Below are 23,420 nucleotides of genomic sequence, written 5' to 3'. Positions count from 1 at the left end.
CCCCAGACTCTCATCTGTAGAATTCTGACTACAGAGTTCTGGGGGCTGAGTGGGTGGGTGGTGGGAAGCTGGAGCATCCACCGTTGAGCTGTGTACGCCGATGAAGTCCGCCTGTGTTAGTGCAGCTGGACAGGGGGACTTCAGTGCAGAGACGCTCTGCTCTTTCCAGGGAGTGACCGTCCGGTCTGGGTCAGAGATGGTGTTGGGGTTCTGGCTGTGGCTTAAGCAGCTTCACCTGCTCCTCTGTGCTCAGGCCTCCACCTTCCTCGCCCCCAGTTGTCTGCACTGGTGCTGCCGGTTCTGAGCCTTCTGGGATACCGATGTGTAGATGGAACTGGGTCTCAGTTTTTCCCACTGCGGGCTTAGGATCTGGCTGTCTTGGCCTGCTGAGTCATTTACTGTGCTTACAATCTTTCATAGTTTCCGTTTCCTCCAAGTTTTTTTTCTTCTTTTTTCTTCTTTGTTTTGTTTTGGTCTTTATATTCCGTGTGAGAAACTTTTCTCACAGCTTCCAGAATTCTCTTTCTTTTTCTCCTTTCAGTTCTGCCTGAGCTATGTTTTGTTTTTAAAATTTTTTTATATCTCTTTAGTATGATTTTGGTGGGAGAGGATGAAATAGATGTATATATTGTTGGTGATCTTACCCTGAACTTATTCGCTAACTTTGTGCCTCATTAATATGTGCTTGTTGATATGCTTTAATAGTGTTCAGTTTTCACATGTATTTTCTTAACTGGAATGTAGGTTTGAAGACAGGGACTTGATAACATGTTTTTATCCCTCATTCCAGGTCTGGCACGGCATGCATGCATGGTAGGTAATGAAGCTGACTGAGGGGGATGAACACAATAGAGCTTTGAAAAAGTGGTGGCAAAGGTGGTTTTATAAACGCACGTTGTCTTTTCTTGTCAGGTTCTTTCTGACTGCTATGGAAAGAGGAAAGAGAAACTAGGAATATTTGTAAATCATCGTTTGACTTCGTCACAGAGTTATGGTGGCCTTCTGAACTGTGAGTCTGATTCCCTTGCTACACTTGTGTCTTGGTTTTTTGTTTTGCTTTGATTTTTCTTTCCTCTGTCTTAGGGTTTCTTTGTCACACAGTAGAAACAAACAAAAGGTAGTGAATTTTGCAGAGTAAGTGAGAGAAAAAACAGGAGTTATTTAGTACCTTTTCTGTGTAGATACTATGTATATATTTTTGCTGAGATACTGTAATAATAATGATTAACAACAACAATAACATCGCATGCTTTAAAATAGTGCCTGGTGCCTTATAAACACCAAGTTATAGCTGCTGATGGGGCCTCACAATAAACCCGTGAGTGAGGTCGCTCCTCTCCCCTCTTTCACGTTTGCATAACTTAAGTACAGAGAGGTTAAAGGTTACTAAGATAGTAAATGCAAAGCTGGGATTCAGACTCAGTCTGGTTCAGAGCTTGTGCCCTTTACTCTGGTACCTGATTTCTCATGGGCTCTGGATTCAGATGGCAACTTAGCTACTTACGAACTCTACTAGCTACCTAAACCTAGCTTTCCCATCCAACAAACGGTGTTTTGATAGCACCTCCCAGGGTGGTGAGAGGTGTGTAAGGTGCTCAGCACTCACAAATGTTAGCAGTTATCATTCCGTGGGAGTTTTCCCATTTTAATGAGAGGAAGACTGGGCTCTTTGTAATTTGTAACTTCGGAATTTGTTTCATGCTCCACCGCTGGGAAGTTGTAAACTTGAGATTCTATCCCAGTTTGTCATTTCCAAAGACTGCTCTTTCTGGTTAGTTTAGTGGTAAATCAAGGACAGACAGTTGGTAGACGATTCATACATCTCTCCTGGGGTATTGGCATTGGTAAGCACTTTGTCGTACCAATATGTTGTGTCGGTAAAAGCCTCATGAACTTGGACCTCATGGATTCAGCATTTGTGACAATTTATAACTGTGTTGAATTTCACTTTGGCCAGTGTCCTTGTCTTGGATGTTGAAGTGGCGGGGCCCTGGTTGTTTTTCCATTTCCTTCTGAAGGTCAGCTCACTTTCCTCCTTTGTTCTCTTTCTTCCCAAGCCACTTGTGTTTCTACAGAGGCTAGGTATTAGGGAAGGGAAATTATGTCATGCAGTTTCAGTTTCCTAGCAAGGCCCGGAAGTCTTACTCCTGTTTTTCCAATTCCCCCTGCTCTTTATTGGCTGCAAGTGGAGCCTCTTCTGCATGGCTGTGCCGGGTGTGATTATGTTGCAGGTCGTGAGGTGACAACCTTGTTTTATTCCCTCCTCCCAGTCCAGATTATATGTTTCTTCCTGTAACTGTAACATTTATTTGGGTGAAAGTCTGTTTCCTAGAGTCTTCGAAATAAAAAAGATTTTATTTCAGCTCTGCATCTTTTCTGCTTGACCCGTAGGTAGTTTTTGCTAAATGCTGAATGAAGGAATATTTAATGCTTGACACAAAGTAAGTTCTCTTAGTAGATCCAAACAAGAGGCAGAATATCAAGTGTAGCTTTTCAGCAGCATTAGTGCTTAAAAATATCTCATCTTGGTACAGCACAAGACGGTTACATGAGGGGACAATATTTAGTAGAAGTTACTCAAAAAATCTTCTTGATATAATACGCAGTGGAAGAAAAGCCTGACGGGAGGGTGGTGAGATGACAGGCCAGCTCCTGATGAACCAAGAGCCTCTTCCCCAGCTCAGTGGAGCTTTTAACACCAGGACATAATCTACTGATTCTGCGTTGGCTCTTTTTTTTTCCCCCCCCAGTATTTGAAAATATATAAGCCTAGGAAAATAACCTTCTAACCAGTGTTCCTGTAATTGTTTCCCCTAGCTCCAGACAAACGGTCAGACCACATGAGTAATACTGGCCTCCCCCAGAGTGAGTCCAGAGCTGTGATGCTGAGGTCCAGGCCCCTGGCTCTACCTGAGTGCCCCATCTTAAGCCCCTGGCCCGCCTGAGCCCCTGCAGAATGGCTCTGCTCCCGAAGCTGCTTTGCCAGAGCTGGCTCTTGGTTCTTGCTGTGTTTTGGGGTGTTGGGCTAGAAGGCAGGGACTTGGGATGGAGGAGTTTACAACCGCAACCCTAAGAAAGCAAAGCAAAGTTTTGGAGGAGCGGAGTTGCTGAAATATGTATGGAGATCATTTTCAGGGTTAATGGTTTGTGGGAAGGTGGTAGACAGAAGGAAGGCTGCCTTGAGACCCTCTGAAGACCCCCATTTTGTGAATAAAGACATCTTTTAAGCATCTCGTCCCCCCCCCCCTCCTGGAGGCCCCTGGAATCCCCCGCTTTAGCCGTTTCTTTTAGCGTTTGCATCCATGTTTCCTAACTATATTTCTGTACTAGTCAGGAGTCACTGACGCATCAATTTTAGAAAAAGTTACATTTTCAACTTCGCTATATAGTTAAATCACAATTTTTGTTTAGACCCATATTTTAGTTTTTAATGTTTCTTGACTTTGTAAACATTGCTCACTGTTGAGCCAGTTAAGGTAGTGTGATTACGTTTCCTTTTTTGTTCAACTTTTTGTTTTCCTGCTTTCTTGGACTTCTAATGGCCACATTTTTTCCTGTTTGCTTAATATTCTTAAGTCTGGCTAAGAGTTCTCACCTTCTCTACTAGCTCTATAAGTAAGGCTGATCAAGTATTTTAATTCTGTCTCACCCCCGGGCACACCTGCCCTTTCCCTGCCTTGTCTGGACAGATGTTCCTCCTGCCTGCTGGGAACGGTGCCCGGGTTGAAGAACGTAGGGCAGATGGTGCAGGAGCAGGGAGACAAGGTAGAAACGCTGACGGAGAAAAGTATGGTGGGAAGTTCAGAGGGAGGGGAAGACTGTCTTCCTGGGGGAGCCTGCAGGGAAAGATAAGAAGGGCTGGCTGTAGCTGGGGAAGGGCATTGCAGGTAGAGAAAGCGCAAGAATAAGCACAGAGATGGACCTAGATTGTACAGAGACTGTACATATTAACTGAGTTACAGACTCTACCCTTAAGAGACTTAAACAGGTTTACATGGGAAATGTGATTCAGATTGTTAAACGTCCGATGTAAATTTTTAACGTTGTCCTAAAACCTGAGCATAGGAGATATCAGGACACTTGAATCCAAGTGATAATCTTAAACTGTTGATTTCATGTATTGATTCATGGAAAAAAATCCTTATAGAGCACCTGTCACAAAAACTTAATAAAATTGGCATCTGGCTGTCCAAACCAATCATTGGCGCCGGACTGTGCTGAAGCTCCGCTCCGGTTGTCAGGCAAGAACAGGGCACTTAAGAAGCTATTCCAGAAACTGTTCCACATTTGGCTGCACTGGGAATGTGGCAAGCAGAGGGGGTGGAAAATGTCACTGAGGTGTGTAAGCACCAGTCTCATTTGTATGGCATAGCTATAGCATCCTGGAGGAAAGTAAGCCGTTCATGACGAGGTCATGTGACACCAAGGGTGATTAGATTAGATCCTTTTGCAAAGAAGTGTCACTGCATTTGAAATGCTGAGGCAAAATCGTAAGAAATAAGGTCCACAGAGGCTTTCATGCTTGCCAGCTCCAGGGCACCTCTTCTGTAAACACCTGGTAGTTTTCACGTGTGGTCGGGACCCTGCACCTGCATTTAGTTCAGTGCGTCCGGCGTGTGCACGTTACCTGCTGTGTGAGCCTCCAGTTTCATACGCACAGCTCTGTGAAGAGCGCATCTTTATCTTCCCAGACCCACATTGTGATTCAGGAACTTTGGGTGAATGTAATAGTCATAATAGCTGCCATTTATGTGTCAGTCGTTGTGTGAGTTAGAATATTATTTAATTTTTTATAGTAATTCAGGAAGGTAGCATTTACTATTCACATTTTGTAGATGAGAAACGGGACTTAGAGATGTTAAGAAACTTGCCCAAGGTTTCATATGGTGGTTATCAAGTTTTCAGGTTCCTTTGCAGTAAGTCTTAGCCCTTGTGCTCCTGCATGTGGGTCATGCTTTCATAGCGAGGAGAGTCGTGCTGCCTGCTGAACTGCCCGCGGACCTTCCCTCAGTGCTGTGCTTCCTTTCTGTGCTGTCAGCCACGTGTCGACCACGATGCGTGTATTCAGCGTGTATGTGTCGCCCATGCTGACTTGCGTTACCACTGTATCTGCAGAGCTCTGCAGGTAGTTGCCAATCAGGTGTCCGTGGCTCATACTGAGGAAAGAATGTGGTTTTAGCAAATACTTGTAAAAATAGGGAAATCGGTCCATTCCTGTCCCTAGAAGTAGGGAGACACTTTTCCTGTGGTTTTTACATTCAGAGTAAGGAGAAGAGGAGATTTTTTTTCTTTCTACCTGTTTTGGCATATCATAGATATTTTTTTTGGGAGGTGGCAAGTAGGGTGTTGGGAATTGGGATGGTAAGGAAGCATTTTAGATTTTTGTCTACTCATGAATTCTAAGTGGCTTATCAAAATATGCAAACTTTTCAGCATTTCTTCTTTGATTAACTGTATATTAAAAAGGATAGATGTCTCATTAAAAAGAACAAAAATTTGCCACTTGCAGCAACGTGGATGGACTTGGAGGGCATTATGCTAAGTGAAATAAGTCAGACAAAGAAAGACAGATACTGTATGTTATCACTTATATGTGGAACCTGAAAAAATACAACAAACTAGTGAATATAACAACAACAAAAAAGCCTCACTGATATAGAGAACAAACTAGTGATTACCACTGGGGAGAGGGATTGGGGAGGGGCAGTATAGGGGTAGGGGAGTAAGAGGTACAAACTATTAATAAAATAAGCTACAAGGATATATTGTACAACATGAGGAATATAGCCAATGCTTTATAATAACTGTAAATGGAGTATAACCTTTAAAAATTGTGAATCAGGGTTTTCCTGGTGGCGCAGTGGTTAAGAATCCGCCTGCGAATGCAGGGGACACGGGTTTGAGCCCTGGTCCGGGAAGATCCCACATGCGGCGGAGCAACTAAGCCTGCGCGCCACAACTACTGAGTCTAGGGCTCTACAGCCCGTGAGCCACAACTACTGAAGCCCGCGCGCCTAGAGCCCATGCTCCTCAACAAGAGAAGCCTGTGCACTGCAATGACGAGTAGCCCCTGCTCGCCGCAACTAGAGAAAGCCCACGCGCAGCAGCAATAAAGACCCAACACAGCCAAAAATAAAATAAATAAATAAATTTTAAAAAAATTGTGAATCACTATATTGTAACCTGTAACTTATGTAATATTGTACAGCAACTATACTTCAGTTTAAAAAAAAAGGTGTCTCAGTAAAAATTTCAATTGAAAAAATGGCCAAAAGGTTTGATTAGGCATTTCATCCCTTTCACATGGATAAGAATAAGCACCCAGAAAGATGCTCAGCATCATTAATCATTGGGGAAATGCAGATGGCAACCACATTGAGATACCATTGCAATCCTATTAGAATGGCTAGCATTAAAACAAAATAAGACAGCACAAGGTGACAGTGCCCAGTGACAAAGATGTGAAGCAGTTAGAACTCTTCCTTTGCTGGTGGGAATGCAAAGTGTTATAACACTTTGGAAAACAATTTGGCAGTTTCTTATGAAGTTGAATATATACTTATCATACAATCCAGTAATCCTACTTGGAGGTATTTACCCAAGGGAAATGAAAATTTATGTCCATGTATATGAATGTTTATAGCAGCTTTATTCATAATCACTTAAAATGGAAAACAACTCAAATGCCCAACAGCTGGTAAATGGATGAGCAGCAGGTTGTGGTCCGCCCCTACGGTGGAATCCTGTTCAGCAATAGGAAGGAATTAACTACTGACATAGGCAGCAAAATGGGTGAGTCGCCAAAGCATTCTACCAAGTGAAAACACAAAACGCTAATACAACTATGATTCCATTTATACAACATTTTGGTAAAGGCAGAGCTCTGAGAATAGAAATTAGGTGAGTGGTTGCCTAGGGCTGAGGGTGGGAGAGACCTGTGTACAGAAGGGCATGAGAGCACTTCTCGGAGTGATGGAAAGAGGCCGTATCTTCCATGGCCATACAACTGAGTATGTTTGTCAGAACTCACTGAACTGGAGGTTCTTCTGTATGGAAATCATACACCAAACTTAAAAAAAAAAAAAGATAGGTGACTTCTGTGTATATACGTACAGATATTGCACACACTTGAGCTCAGCTTTTCTTTCAAGCTGGATTAAATTTTATTTTTCTGGATGAGGTATCATGGAAGTTTAAGTGAAATAGATTTTAGCATAGACACTACCTTGAAGTCCTTGGCTGATTTTTGTATGCTTATTTATTCATGACCTCTAAAGGCTTTATAATGTGGCTTGTCTTCATATAATACAATTGTATATTACAGATGTCATGTAATTAGCATAAGTAAAAGTTGTTTTAAAAGTTAAATTATTTTAGGATTCCTTCCATGTTGTTCAAGCTCTTGTAGCTCTGGAGAAAATAGTTTTACCAGCTTTGAAAATTAATAAGAACTGTTTTCTCAGATTAATGGGACAAATTTATTTTATTTTTAAAATATTTATTTATCTCTTTATCTATTTGGTTGCACTGGGTCTTAGTTGCAGCAGGCGGGCTCCTTAGTTGCAGCAGGCGGGCTCCTTAGTTGCGGCTCACGGGCTTCCTCCTTAGTTGCGTCTTGCTGACTCCTTAGTTGTGGCATGCGAACTCTTAGTTGCGGCATGCATGTGGGATCCAGCTCCCTGACCAGGGATCGAACCCGGGCCCCCTGCGTTGGGAGCACAGAGTCTTAACCACTGCGCCACTAGGGAAGTCCTGGGACAAATTTAATTATGCAGTCTTCAGCTCTTTTGTTTAGTCAGCTATAATTGTAGGGTACAGTTATATTTTACACTGCTAGAAATAACAAGAACATACACAGAAAATAATACACATTAGCTTTACTGAACTTAAGACTTAATTGTGACTGTAAATACACTTTCTTAAAAGTATGCAAGAGAGTTGCTTGTTATTACTTTGTGGTGCCTTTTGATGTCCTCCAGAGCTGTTATTTAGCACTTTTTCCCAATAGGCCCTTGCTTAGGAAAGGCTTGTATAGGGCAGGGAGGGAAATTAAAGTGGAAAGTTGTGTGTTTTAATTTTTATTTAAAAATAAAAGTTTGTTTGACTTTAGAAAATAAGAAGGCAGCTATTTTAAATGATGAGCTCTTCATAATTTTATGATGGGAGGATACTCCACTGTGCGGTTATAATAGAATCAGTGATAAAATGAGGCTGGTTTTTGTTCCTTTATTGCACGTGCCCCTCTGTGTTTGAGACCCACCTTACTCTCCCCTAGAGATGTAAACCACTGGGTGCCCAGACCTGCTCACCACAGCCCCTCCCTGCCGCCCTTTGTATGGTGAGCACACACCAGAGATCTGCTAGTAGCCTCCTTGATAGCGTATTGAGGGACAGAAGAGAGATTGGAATTGTTCTGCTTACATTTTGTTGTCTGGCTCCATCCCTGTGTTTTTCTCTGGGATCTGCACTAACTTAACCCTGGTTCTGAAGGCTGGGAACAGGGCTGGGATGCTTCTTACAGTTAACGGTGTTTCTGGGTGCTGTCAGTGGTCCGTTTGTGTGGATGCGGGAGGGCGGTTTGCCGGGTGCTCCCTCTGGTTGGGATCACGTGTTGTTGCTGCACCACACGTGTGGAGTGTGACGGCCGTGTACAGTGTCTTCTAAGAGGTTTCAGTGTGACTCACTGTTCAATTGAAAGGTTATTGTATATGCAGAAGAGAAAAAAAGTAGTGGAGTGTACACTTAAAAAAATATGTAACCATATTTATTATATTTTTCAAAAGGATACTTAACAGATCTTCTTAAACAAAATGTACTAAAAGATATTAAACTCAGTTATAGCTTTTCTGGGTGACTTGGGATCTGCGGTATGAACACTTGTCGATTTCAGTATGCAATAACACAACTTTTGCCTTTTTCATCAATATCATACCACTAGGTTGGCGCCTCCGAAAGCCCCTCCAGCACCCTTTCTAGTTTGCTGCTCCTTGTTTTGTTTTTTGTTTTTTAAATTTTTAAAAATTGAAGTATAGTTGCTTTACAGTGTTTCAGGTGTATAGCATGTTTTTTTTTTTTAATGAAAAAATTATTTTCTTTTATGGAAAAGTTGTAGGATGTAGTATAGGGAACTCCCAAATACTGTACTTCAACTAGATTCACCGAATGTTAAATTAACATTTTGTTACATTTGCCTGCATGCCTTCCCTACCCCATCCCCGTTTTCCTCTTCTCTCCCTCCCCATCCCTCCCTGCCCTCTCTCTCTGTCCCTCCATATATATACGTGCACATACACACAAATATATTTACTTTTTTTTTTTGAAGAGGTTTCTCCACAATGCTATCCTTTTTTTAAAAATTAATTAATTAATTAATTTTATTTTTGGCTGCGTTGGGTCTTCATTGCTGCGCACAGGCTTTCTCTAGTTGCGGCGAGCAGGGGCTACTCTTCGTTGCGGTGCGCAGGCTTCTCATTGCAGTGGCCTCTCCCGTTGCCGAGCACGGGCTCTAGGCGTGCGGGCTTCAGTAGTTGTGGCACTCGGGCTCAGTAGTTGTGGCTCGTGGGCTCTAGAGCACAGGCTCAGCAGTTGTGGTGCACGGGCTTATCTGCTGTGCGGCATGTGGGATCTTCCCGGACCAGGGCTCGAACCCTGGCAGGCGGATTCTTAACCACTGCGCCACCAGGAAAGTCCCCGTATATTTACTTTTTACCAAGGCCTTTGAGAGTAGGTTGCAGCTATCACACCCTTTATCCCCTTAAATACTTCGGTGAGTATGTGCTAAGAACAATATGACCATGATATAATTCATATAATTATCAAATTTACAAAATTTAACATTGCCTTTGCAACCCAAACACTTATCAAAATGTAGACCATTGTCGTTTTGTTGTTGAACCCAAGTTCGTGTGCCCAACTCACTGTGAGGCCAAACAAACCAAAACGTTGGAATTTGAAGAACAGAATGGTCGTATTGCAGGACCAAGCAAGGAGACCAGGTGGCTCGTGCTTAAAAGACCTGAACTCTCCGATGGTTCTTGGGGAAGAGTTTTTATAGGTAAAATTCGGGGGGAGGGCTTCAGGGTGTGTAACCATACTCTGATTGGTTGGTGGGGAGGTAATAGGGTGGTGTTCAAGGAATCTCAATCATCAGTCTTATGCTTCCAACTGGTCTCGGGTCTACGTGCTTCTACATCCTCTACCTGGGTGGGGCCCTTAGTTCCTGTAGAAGCAGTCAGAGATCTGTATCAGATTGTTAGGTATATCTCTTGAGGAGGAACCAGGATCCTGGTTTATCGCTGCATTATTATTTCTTTCTTTTTTTTTTAATATATAAATTTATTTATTTAATTTATTTGTTTTTGACTGCATTGGGTTTTCGTTTCTGTGCGCGGGCTTTCTCTAGTTGCGGTGAGCAGGGGCTGCTCTTCGTTGTGGTGCGCGGGTTTCTTACGGTGGCTTCTCTTGTTGCTGAGCACGGGCTCTAGGCGCGCGGGCTTCAGTAGTTGTGGCATGCGGGCTCTGTAGTTGTGGCGCAAGGGCTCAGTTGCTCTGCGGAAATGTGGGGATCTTCCCGGACCAGGTATCGAACCTGTGTCTCCTGCATTGGCAGGTGGATTCTTAACCACTGCGCCACCAGGGAAACCCCTGCACTATTATTTCTTGACTGCTCTTCCTTTGTTTCTGTATTCCCTCACTCTAATTAGTAACTGTTTGAATCTGCCCTTTGGAACTCAGGGAAGGTCTAGGAGGCTGAAACCTTTTTCTTGCAAATGAGAAATGGAGGGCCCAGAAAGTTCCTTCGTGCTCACAGTCTCTGTCCCAGCACCTCCCCTGCCTGCCCAGCCCGAGACAACTCCTGTTCTTCCACCTCAGATCAGTTTTGCCTGTTGTAGGATTTCATGTCAACAGAATTGTACAGTATGAATGACTGTGTAAGGCATTTTTTAGCACAGTATAGTTGAGATTCATCTATGTTGTTGTGTAATTGGTTCCTTTTTATTGCTGAGTAGTATTTCATTGTATGAGTCTACTTGTCTATCCATTCTTTCTTGGTAAACACCTTCATTTTTGAAGAAATTTTTGCTGGGTGTAGAGTTCTAGGTTGACGGTGTGTTTACTTTCAGCTTGCTGATGAACGTGTTGTCCCTTCGTCCTCTGGCTCTTTGTGCAGAATTCTGAAACTCATTTTCTACAACTTTTTCATCTCTGATACTCTGCCTTGCAAATGTCAGCTTGACTCAGCTTCCCAAAAGTTGAAATTTTCTCTCCTCAACTTACTGAAGCTGCAGTGCTCTGCTTCGATTCCCCTTACTGTACTGTTGTCCAGGGTTGCCTTCAGCCAGACAGAGGGGACAGTGGGGATCACAGGCCTGCCATGCCCGTTGTCTCAAAGATCTGAAAAAAGTTGTTTCCTGGATTGTGTCCATTTTTCTATTTGTTTACCATGGGAGGACTTTTTCCGTACTAGTTACCCCTTCCTGGCTGAAGTGGACATCCCTAGGTCAGTCAGTGCTTTTTAATGGCACACAGCTCATGTGCTGTACTTCTAAATTTTCTGGAAAATAATACGATAAAATTGTACTTGTTTTAATATTAAATTAGCTACTGATTTTACTACCTACAAAATCTCAAGTAATTTCCATTTTGACAGAGAGAAGCCTTTCTTTTGGCAAAACTTTCATTTTATTTTGTTATTATACTGATGTAAGATATTTGGTTTATTCTGCATTGTGTTTAATGCAAAGTAGCATTTCTTGGCCGCCTTACCAAATGCTGTGTTGTTTGTCATAAGCACAACTGTTAATCCCCACTCCTTCAAGCAGAGGTCATTTTCTTCCAGTCACTTGCCGACAGTCAGCGATGGGTGGTGAAGTGAGCAGTGGGCGAAGCTGGGACTGGTGAGTGAGCGGGAGTAGAAGGGAGATGCTCGAGGGCTGATTTGTTGGTCAGCACACTGCCGCGCGCCCGCTGACCCAGCCCTCTGCTCTGCACTGCTGAGGGTCAGTTTTTCGCTCTGATCTTGCAGATGATTGGTTGGAGATTTGGAATCATTTTTGGCTCTTCTTCTAGTTTTTGTTGTACATTTTAGTAACTCAGTCTCTCCCTTTACAAAATATTTTTGTTAATTTGTGAAATTGAGATTAATAGTACAGTGTATTTCTTTTTTTAAAAATAAATTTATTTATTTATTTTTGGCTGCTTCCGTTCTTCGTTGCTGCGCGCGGGCTTTCTCTAGTTGCGGCGAGTGGGGGCTACTCTTTGTTGCAATGTGCGGGCTTCTCATTGCAGTGGCTTCTCTTGTTGCACAGCACGGGCCCTAGGACTGCGGGCTTCAGTAGTTGCGGCACATGGGCTCAGTAGTTGCGGTGCATGGGCTTAGATGCTCTGCAGCATGTGGGATCTTCCCGGATCAGTGCTCGAACCCGTGTCCCCTGCATTGGCAGGTGGAACTCTTAACCACTGAGCCACCAGGGAAGCCCCAGTGTAAGTATTAAAATAATTTTTCTTTATTTAAGCCTTTGTGAAGTGACATATCATGAAATGAAGAAATGTGTACATACTACATAGTTTCTCTCTACTAGTGACAGCTGCTTTGAAATACAAGAGCCTGGTAGAATGATGGTGTTTGGGTGTATGTATGACATATGCTCATAACCTCTGTATGACATAGATTAGGACATATCCTAGAACGAGGGGTGAATGTGACTTAAAGGCACCATGGCCAGACTATTTCCTTTTTTTTTTTTTTTTTTTTATTTATTTATATATTTATTTTTGGCTGTGTTGGGTCTTCGTTTCTGTGCGAGGGCCTTCTCTAGTTGCGGCGAGCGGGGGCCACTCTTCATCGCGGTGCGCGGGCCTCTCACTATCGCGGCCTCTCTTGTTGCGGAGCACAGGCTCCAGACGCGCAGGCTCAGTAGTTCTGGCTCACGGGCTTAGTTGCTCCACGGCACGTGGGATCTTCCCAGACCAGGGCTCGAACCCGTGTCCCCTGCATCAGCAGGCAGATTCTCAACCACTGCGCCACCAGGGAAGCCCCCTTTTTTTTTTTTAATTTTTAAATTTTATTAATTTTTTTATGCAGCAGGTTCTTATTAGTTATCTATTTTATACATATTAGTGTATATATGTCCATCCCAATCTCCCAATTCATCCCACCCCCACCCCCCCACTTTCCCCCCTTGGTGTCCATACGTTTGTTCTCTACATCTGTGTCTCTATTTCTGCCCTGCAAACTGGTTCATCTGTACCATTTTTCTAGGTTCCACATATATGTGTTAATATATGATATTTGTTTTTCTCTTTCTGACTTATTTCACTCTGTATGACAGTCTCTAGATCCATCCACATCTGTAGAAATGACCCAATTTCGTTCCTTTTTATGGCTGAGTAATATTCCATTGTATATATGTACCACATCTTCTGTATCCATTCATCTGTCAATGGGCATTTAGGTTGCTTCCATGACCTGGCTATTGTAAATAGTGCTGCAATGAACACTGGGGTGCATGTGTCTTTTTGAATTAACGGTTTTCTCTGGGTATATGCCCAGTAGTGGGATTGCTGGGTCATATGGTAATTCTGTTTTTAGTTTTCTAAGGAACCTCCATGCTGTTCTCCATAGTGGCTATATCAATTTACATTCCCACCAACAGTGCAAGAGGGTTCCCTTTTCTCCACAGCCTCTCCAGCATTTGTTGTTTGTAGATTTTCTGATGATGCCCATTCTAACTGGTGTGAGGTGATACCTCATTGCCATTTTGATTTGCATTTCTCTCATAATTAGTGATGTTGAGCAGCTTTTCATGTGCTTTTTGGCCATCTGTATGTCTTCTTTGGAGAAATATCTATTTAGGTCTTTTGCCCATTTTTTGATTGGGTTGTTTGTTTTTTTAATATTGAGCTGTATGAGATGTTTATATATTTTGGAGATTAATCCTCTGTCCATTGATTCATTTGCAAATATTTTCTCCCATTCTGAGGGTTGTTTTTTCATCTTGTTTGTAGTTTCCTTTGCTTTTCAAAAGCTTTTAAGTTTCATTAGGTCCCATTTGTTTAGTTTTGTTTTTATTTCCATTACTCTAGGAGGTAGATCTAAAAAGATCTTGCTGTGATTTACGTCGAAGAATGTTCTTCCTATGTTTTCCTCTAAGAGTTTTATAGTGTCCAGTCTTACATTTAGGTCTCTAATCTATTTTGAGTTTATTTTTGTGTATGGTGTTAGGGAGTGTTCTAATTTCATTGATTTACATGTAGCTGTCCAGTTTTCCCAGCACCACTTATTGAAGAGACTGTCTTTTCTCCATTGTATATCCTTGCCTCCTTTGTCATAGATTAGTTGACCATAGGTGCATGGGTTTATCTCTGGGCTTTCTATCCTTTTCCATTGATCTATATTTCTGTTTGCCAGTACCATATTGTCTTGATTACTGTAGCTTTGTAGTATAGTCTGAAGTCAGGGAGTCTGATTCCTCCAGCTCTGTTTTTTTCCCTCAAGACTGCTTTGGCTATTCGGGGTCTTTTGTGTCTCCATACAAATTTTAAGATTTTTTGTTCTAGTTCTGTAAAAAATGCCATTGGTAATTTGATAGGGATTGCATTGAATCTGTAGATTGCTTTGGATAGTATAGGCATTTTCACAATATTTATTCTTCCAATCCAAGAACATGGTATATCCCTCTGTTTGTATCATCTTTAATTTAGTTCATTAGTGTCTTATAGTTTTCTGCATACAGGTCTTTTGTCTCCCTAGGTAGCTTTATTCCTAGGTATCTTATTCTTTTTGTTGCAATGGTAAATGGGAGTGTTTCCTTAATTTCTGTTTCAGATGTTTCATCAGGAATGCAAGAGATCTGTATAGGAATGCAAGAGATTTCTGTGCATTAATTTTGTATTCTGCAACTTTACCAAATTCATTGATTAGCTCTAGTAGTTTTCTGGTGGCATCTTTAGGATTTTCTATGGACAGTATCATGTCATCTGCAAACAGCGACAGTTTTACTTCTTTTCCAGTTTGTATTCCTTTTATTTCTTTTTCTTCTCTGATTGCTGTGGCTAGGACTTCCAAAACTATGTTGAATAATAGTGGCGAGAGTGGACATCCTTGTCTCGTTCCTGATCTTAGAGGAAATACTTTCAGTTTTTCACCATTGAGAATGATGTTTGCTGTGGGTTTGTCGTATATGGCCGTTATTATGTTGAGGTAGTTTCCCTCTGTGCCCACTTTCTGGAGAGTTTTTATCATAAATGGGTGTTGAAGTTTTTCAAAAGCTTTTTCTGCGTCTCTTGAGATGATCATATGGTTTTTATTCTTCAGTTAATATGGTGTATCACATTGATTGATTTGCATATATTGAAGAATCCTTGCATCCCTGGGATAAATCCCACTTGATCATGGTGTATGATCCTTTTAATGTGTTGTTGAATTCTGTCTGCTAGTATTTTATTGAGGATTTTTGCATCTATATTCATCAGTGATATTGGTCTGTAATTTTCTTTTTTTGTAGTATCTTTGTCTGGTTTTGGTATCAGAGTGATGGTGGCCTCATAGAATGAGTTTGGGAGTGTTCCTTCCTCTGCAATTTTTGGGAAGAGTTTGAGAAGGATGGGTGTTAGCTCTTCTGTAAATGTTTGATAGAATTCACCTGTGAAGCCATCTGGTCCTGGACTTTTGTTTGTTGGAAGATTTTTAATCACAGTTTGAATTTCATTACTTGTGTGATTGGTCTGTTCATATTTTCTGTTTCTTCCTGGTTCAGTCTTGGGAGGTTATACCTTTCTAAGAATTTGTCCATTTCTTCCAGGTTGTCCATTTTATTGGCATAGAGTTGCTTGTAGTAGTCTCTTAGGATGCTTTGTATTTCTGCGGTATCTGTTGTAACTTCTTTTTCTTTTTTCTTTTTTTTTTTAAGTGACTTTGTTTTTTGAATTTTATTTTTTTTTTATACAGCAGGTTCTTATTAGTTATCCATTTTATACATACTAGTGTATATATGTCAATCCTAAACTCCCATTCATCACACCCCCACCCCCACCCCGCCATCCTTTTTTGTTTCTATTTTTATTTTATTTTTATTTTTTTTAATTAATTAATTAACTTATTTATTTATTTTTGGCTGTGTTGGGTCTTCGTTTCTGTGCGAGGGCTTTCTCTAGTTGCGGCAAGCGGGGGCTACTCTTCATCGCGGTGCGCGGGCCTCTCACTATCGTGGCCTTTCTTGTTGCGGAGCACAGGCTCCAGACGTGCAGGCTCAGTAGTTGTGGCTCACGGGCCTAGTTGCTCAGCAGCATGTGGGATCTTCCCAGACCAGGGCTCAAACCCATGTCCCCTGCATTGGCAGGCAGATTCTCAACCACTGCGCCACCAGGGAAGCCCCTCTAATTTTATTGATTTGAGTCCTCTCCCTCTTTTTCTTGATGAGTCTGGCTAATGGTTTATCAATTTTGTTTATCTTCTCACAGAACCAGCTTGTAGTTTTATTGATCTTTGCTATTGTTTTCTTTGTTTCTATTTCATTTATTTCTGACCTGATCTTTATGATTTCTTTCCTTCTACTAACTTTGGGTTTTGTTTGTTCTTCTTTCTCTAGTTCCTTTAGGTGTAAGGTTAGATTGTTTATTTGAGATTTTTCTTGTTTCTCGAGGTAGGCTTGTATTGCTATAAACTTCCCTCTTAGAACTGCTTTTGCTGCATCCCATAGGTTTTGGATCGTCGTGTTTTCGTTGTAATTTGTCTCTAGGTATTTTTTGATTTCCTCTTTGATTTCTTCAGTGATCTCTTGGTTATTTAGTAACGTATTGTTTAGCCTCCATGTGTTTGTGTTTTTTACGTTTTTTTCCCTGTAATTGATTTCTAATCTCATAGTGTTGTGGTCAGAAAAGATGCTTGATATGATTTCAGTTTTCTTAAATTTACTGAAGCTTGATTTGTGACCCAAGATGTGATCTATCCTGGAGAATGTTCCATGTGCACTTGAGAAGAAAGTGTAATCTGCTGTTTTTGGATGGAATGTCCTATAAATATCAATTAAATCTGTCTGGTCTATTGTGTCATTTAAAGCTTGTGTTTCCTTGTTAATTTTCTGTTTGGATGATCTGTCCATTGGTGTAAGTGAGGTGTTAAAGTCCCCCACTATTATTGTGCTACTGTCGATTTCCTCTTTTATAGCTGTTAGCAGTTGCCTTATGTATTGAGGTGCTCCTATGTTGGGTGCATATATATTTATAATTGTTATATCTTCTCCTTGGATCGATCGCTTGATCATTATGTAGTGTCCTTCCTTGTCTCTTGTAACATTCTTTATTTTAAAGTCTATTTTATCTGATATGAGTATTGCTACTCCAGCTTTCTTTTGATTTCCATTTGCATGGAATATCTTTTTCCATCCCCTCCCTTTCAGTCTGTATGTGTCCCTAGGTCTGAAGTGGGTCTCTTGTAGACAGCATATATATGGGTCTTGTTTTTGTATCCATTCAGCGAGCCAGTGTCTTTTGGTTGGAGCATTTAATCCATCCACGTTTAAGGTAATTATCGATATGTATGTTCCTGTTACCATTTTCTTAATTGTTATGGGTTTGTTTTTGTAGGTCCGTTTCTTCTCTTGTGTTTCCCACTTAGAGAAGTTCCTTTAGCATTTGTTGTAGAGCTGGTTTGCTGGTGTTGAATTCTCTTAGCTTTTGCTTGTCTGTAAAGCTTTTGATTTCTCCGTCGAATCTGAATGAGATCCTTGCTGGGTAGAGTAATCTTGGCTGTAGGTTCTTCCCTTTCATCACTTTAAATATATCATGCCACTGCTTTCTGGCTTGTAGAGTTTCTGCTGAGAAAGCAGCTGTTAACCATATGGGAGTTCCCTTGTATGTTATTTGTCGTTTTCTCTTGGTGCTTTCAATAATTTTTCTTTGTCTTTAATTTTTATCAGTGTGATTACTATGTGTCTCAGCGTGTTTCTCCTTGGCTTTATCCTGCCTGGGACTCTCTGTGCTTCCTGGACTTGGGTGGCTATTTCCTTTCCCACATTAGGGACGTTTTCAAGTATAATCTCTTCAAATATTTTCTCTGGTCCTTTCTCTCTCTCTTCTCCTTCTGGGACCCCTATAATGCGAATGTTGTTGTGTTTAATGTTGTCCCAGAAGTCTCTTAGGCTGTCTTCATTCCTTTTCATTCTTTTTTCTTTGTTCTGTTCTGCGGCAGTGAATTCCACCATTCTGTCTTCCAGGTCACTTATCCGTTCTTCTGCCTCAGTTATTCTGCTATTGATTCCTTCTAGTGTATTTTTCATTTCAGTTATTGTATTGTTCATCTTTGTTTGTTTGTTCTTTAATTCTTCTAGGTGTTTGTTCTTCAATTCTTCTAGGTCTTTGTTAAACATTTCTTGCATCTTCTCGATCTTTGCCTCCATTCTTTTTCCGAGGTCCTGGATCATCTTCACTATCATTATTCTGAATTCTTTTTCTGGAAGGTTGCCTAGCTCCACTTCATTTAGTTGTTTTTCTGGGGTTTTATCTTGTTCCTTCATCTGGTACATAGTCCTCTACCTTTTCATCTTGTCTGTCTTTCTGTGAATGTGGTTTGTGTTCCACAGGCTGCAGGATTGTAGTTCTTCTTGCTTCTGCTGTCTGCCCTCTGGTGGATGAGGCTATCTAAGAGGCTTGTGCAAGTTTCCTGATCGGAGGGACTGGTGGTGGGTAGAGCTGGGTGTTGCTCTGGTGGGCAGAGCTCAGTAAAACTTTAATCCGCTTGACTGCTGATGGGCGGGGCTGGGTTCCCTCCCTGTTGATTGTTTGACCTGAGGCGACCCAGCACTGGAGCCTACCGGGGCTCTTTGGTGGGGCTGATGGCAGACTCCGGGAGGGCTCACGCCAAGGAGTACTTCCCAGAACTTCTGCTGCCAGTGTCCTTGTCCTCACGGTTAGACACAGCCACCCCCCGCCTCTGCAGGAGACCCTCCAACACTAGCAGGTAGGTCTGGTTCAGTCGCCTATGGGGTCACTCCTCCTTCCCCTGGGTCCCTATGTGCACACTACTTTGTGTGTGCCCTCCAAGAGTGGAGTCTCTGTTTCCCCCAGTCCTGTCGAAGTCCTGCAGTCAAATCCCACTAGCCTTCAAAGTCTGATTCTCCAGGAATTCCTCCTCCAGTTGCCGGACCCCCAGGTTGGGAAGCCTGACGTGGGCCTCAGAACCTTCACTCCAGTGGGTGGACTCCTGTGGTAAAGGTGTTATCCAGTTTGTGAGTCACCCACCCAGCGGTGGGATTTGATTTTATTGTAATTGCGCCCTTCCTACCATCTCATTTCGGCTTCTCCTTTGTCTTTGGATGTGGGGTCTCTTTTTTGGTGAGTTCCAGTGTCTTCCTGTCAATGATTGTTCAGCAGTTAGTTGTGATTGCGGTGCTCTCGCAAGAGGGAGTTGGCCAGACTATTTCTTAAGACCTAAGTGGGAAAGATTCGGGCATCCTCAAGTGATAGTTTTGTTCTGGACATGCAGTGTTGATGAAGGCTGCCTGTTGTGTTTATGTGGAAACTGTTAATCCTAAATTTACCCTCTTTTGGTGGACGGAGGGCAGATGAGACTTGGTTAGTCTTGGAGCTGAGTTTTCACCGTTCAGGGCTGAACTTTATTGTGTCATACGTATGTCAGTAGCAGGGGTGTATTTGAGAAAACTTTGGTCACTTGTGTGCTTAATTTTGTCAGAATTTCTGTTATAAATTTCTTGAATGAAAAATTTTGAATTAGTGAATATATAAAAGATTTTTTTAATTATTAAAAATGTATTGACTCTCTTGAGTCTGACTTTTAATCTTTAGAGTAAATCTTTAGATGTAAAGACTTGTATTTATTATGCACTGAAGAGAATTTTCTGTGTGGTGCATACTTCTGGAAGATTAAAGAAAATGTATCCTCCTTTCTCTTTGCTCCCAAACGCCACCTTTTTCCCCCACCTTAATTTTACTCAGGTAAGAAGATGTGAACAGGGAAAAAGGCGGGGTGTAGCTTTTTATGCAAAATATTCTGATTATGAGAATGGAGTCAGTTCATAAGTGGATTTTAGCTGGAAGAGGAGGATAAAAAGCATGGTCAAATGTTTGCATGGCATTTACACAATAATCATGATGGCTGTTTTTATTCTAGGATATACTGTGGCTGCTGTCAGGAATTCTCCCAAATGGCAGTGCAGAGCAGAGTGTTTCCTTAGCTGCAGTAGCAGACTTCGTGACCGTGCCTTCTTTGTGTTGGCCTGACTCTGTGTAAGGGAGACAAAAAATGGATTTACTGTAGATTGTGATAGATGTACACAGAGAGGAGAGTGTATTTTGTCTCTTAGATAACTGTTAGAATGAGGTGGAGATCAGCTAAGTTTGAGGATATTAAGAATGAGATGGTCCTGAGTATAGTTTTCAAAAGAAGAAGTAATTTCAGTCAACTACCGTATGGAAAGGTCATATTGTAGTAAGTATAGATTGTACCTTTGAGGTCACATGGAAACAGCTGTAAATGTACTTGGTATATTTTGGGACTAGGAATATGTAGTTACATTTTACAGGAAACTCTGCAGGTGGTAATGCTGTTATTTTTGTGTTCTCTTTTTTTCTTGTTAGATTAATTCATATTTCTGTTGTTCACTTAAAGATAATATTTGATTTCCATAAAAAGTTTGGGAAATAAACGTTAGGAAATTCCTGTCCTCAAAGGTAGTTCTTAGGTGGTAATTCAGGGATGCCAATAAAAGGAATATGCTTTAAGCCACCTGTAGTTATATCCAGACTGTGTATGTATTTATAGCAAAAAATAAACGTATGTTCTCTCATAAATAATTCAAATGCGTTTTATACAGACACATTCATTTCATAACTTTATTTTCAGCAAAATCAGATTTGGAGATATTTAAAGCCACAGCTGAAGGAAATTACAGTTTCCCCAGGAAGTAACTATAAAGGTATGCAATAATGATTATAAAAAGAAAATTTAAATACTTTAGAGTATTTTTGCAGATTCTTGGCTCTTCTCCTCCCAATCACATAATGGAAAGTAAAATAAATTTTTGAAAATGTCCAGGGACTTCCCTGCTGGTCCAGTGGTAAAGAATCTGCCTTCTAATGCAGGGGACGTGGGTTCGATCCCTGGTCGGGGAACTAAGATCCCACATGCTGCAGGGCAACTAAGCTCACACGCCACAACTACTGAGCTCGAGCGCCTCAATGAGAGAGCCTGCGCTCCGCAACTACAGAGCTCACTTGCCCTGGAGCCTGCGCACCGCAACTAGAGAAAAGCCCACGTGCTGCAACGAAGAGCCCGCGTGCAGCAACTAAGACCCGATGCAGCCAAAAAATAAATAAAATAAATATTTTTTTAAAATGTGCAAATTAGAAATATATATTTTAAGTAACCCCTGTATCGTAGGAGATCCATGTTCCTATATTTTATAATTAGATCTTGTTTTTTTTCCTGGAGTCAGAATTCGAATGTTTTCAGTTGTTCTTGTTAGTTACCTTTTCATCTGTTTTTGATGTTTAGTTTTCTGTTTTGAATGTTTTTATTAGCTAAAGATGCATGCAGAGGTCATATCCCCAAAAAGCAATAGTCCATATAACGGCTTTAATTAACTGAAAGAAGTTTTTCCCTAAAAGATTATGTTTCTGGGAGGTTTTTAAAAAATTTTGTTCTCTTGAATATCTCATGTCTTAATGGATTGAAGAACTGCAGGTAAAGGCAATTTTTTAGAACTTTTGTGGGATTTAATTTGAAAATTTCATATAGTGTTTAATAGATAGATAGATAGATAGGTACTTTTGTGTTGGGCTTCTTTCACTTAGCATAATGTTTTCAGGTTTCATCCATGTTGTAGCCTGTGTCAGTACCTTTCCTTTTATTGCTGGCAGGAAATATACTACATTTGTGTTTAGGCTTTTAGCCTGCCAGAACCTCTCCTGCTTTCCTGTCCTCCAGCAGCAGTTTTCTGTGGTTGCAGAGCCCAGGGTCTCAGCCTCCTTCTTGTTTGCAGGATTAGCAAATCAATACCAAAGTTCACAGTAGCTGCAGTAGATCAGCTCAGCGTTGTGGTTCCTCACGCTCTGAAGTATTAGCCCCTCTTGTTCTCACTGCCCTAGCAGCTTTCTGATTATTGTATTTTATCCACTTTTCCTGTTTTTCTAGAGGAAATGCTCTTCTGCTGTCCACTGTTGGACCTGCCTTGGATTCAGAAATCTTAAAAAAAGGGGAAGGAGGAATCTTTGAATAAGTTAGCTATTTACAAACTCTCCTCTTTTCTGGCTGTCATGCCCTGCCAGCATGGCTTGTGGATTTAAGCCATTGCCGCTGTTATTCTGGATCTTTGGACTAGAATAAGAAGGGTTTCTGCTGTATCACAGGAGGTGCAAATAGCCATAATCAAGCATGGATTTTGCTCACACATTTTTAGGGCTTGCCTCCTTCATTTAAGGTCAGACATTTATGAATTCAAGAGTTTGCTGGTCCAGTGTAAAAAATGCATTGCAACTGTTTCAAGTAAAATAGATACGCTTTGACAGTTTAGTTACCGTGTTTCTGGTCCTTGAAAAGAAGTGTTAAATAGCTTTATTGTTCTCAGAAGGGAACTTTTAAAATTGCATGATTGTATTTGACATGCTTTGGGCAGAAATGTTTCTAGTTTCACAAACCCCCTAGATGATATGCCCTGGGTGTGGGGAGCCTTGGGGTTGAGGTGGACAGGGCCAGTGGAGTGGGGATGGGTACGTGTGGGCAGGACTCTGGTGAGGCATGTCTCAGAGACCCCAAAATCTCAGTAATCAAGATAAGTAATAGTGTTTTTTTTGTTTTTTGTTTTTTTAATTTTTGGCTGCGTTGGGTCTTTGTTGCTTCACGCGGGCCTTCTCTAGTTGCGGTGAGCGGGGGCTGCTCTTCGTTGTGGTGCGTGGGCTCTAGGTGCGCAGACTTCAGTAGTTGTGGCATGTGGGCCCAGTAGTTGTGGCTCGCGGGCTCAGTAGTTGTGGCTCGCGGGCTCAGTAGTTGTGGCTCACGGGCTCTAGAGCGCAGGCTCAGTAGTTGCAGTGCACGGGCTTAGTTGCTCTGCGGCATGTGGGATCTTCCTGGACCAGGGATCGAACCCATGTCCCCTTCATTGGCAGGTGGATCCTTAACCACTGCACCACCAGGGAAGTCCAAGATAAGTAGTAGTTTAATGCAGCATTTTTATTTTTTTTAATTTTTTATTTATTTTATTTTATTTTATTTTTTAATGCAGCATTTTTAAAAGTCAGGATTTAATGCAAAAAAATCCCTGATGCATGATACCAAACTTAAATGAAGACAGGATCATTATTACTCATTTTTCCTTTTGCCCTAGCACTGTTCCTTGTTCTATCTTAACTTCTACTTACTTTGGGTTTAATTTGCTAATGTTTTTCTTATTTCTTAAGGTAAAAAC

General features: G+C 41.4%; 1 protein-coding gene across 8 annotated transcripts in view; it reads left to right on the top strand.

The window, feature by feature from the left end:
• The window catches only part of PTK2 (protein tyrosine kinase 2), a 255,666-nt gene that overhangs the window by 29,476 nt on the left and 202,770 nt on the right, over window positions 1-23,420 (top strand). For 5 of the 8 annotated variants that reach the window (XM_068525378.1, XM_068525376.1, XM_068525369.1 and 2 more), the window contains one exon: window positions 913-1,009. The exons of 1 other annotated variant lie outside the window; for it this stretch is intronic. The gene's annotated coding sequence lies outside the window, so the exon portion shown is untranslated. Of the gene's footprint in view, window positions 1-912; window positions 1,010-20,860; window positions 20,934-23,420 lie in introns of those variants that run through there. 2 more of the 8 variants (XM_068525370.1, XM_068525374.1) reach the window with 2 other exon arrangements.

Source organism: Eschrichtius robustus, chromosome 17 (assembly GCF_028021215.1).
Source record: "Eschrichtius robustus isolate mEscRob2 chromosome 17, mEscRob2.pri, whole genome shotgun sequence".
Lineage (NCBI taxonomy): Eukaryota > Metazoa > Chordata > Mammalia > Artiodactyla > Eschrichtiidae > Eschrichtius > Eschrichtius robustus.
Note: the sequence above shows the minus strand (reverse complement) of the source record. Positions and strands in the feature narration are given on the sequence as shown.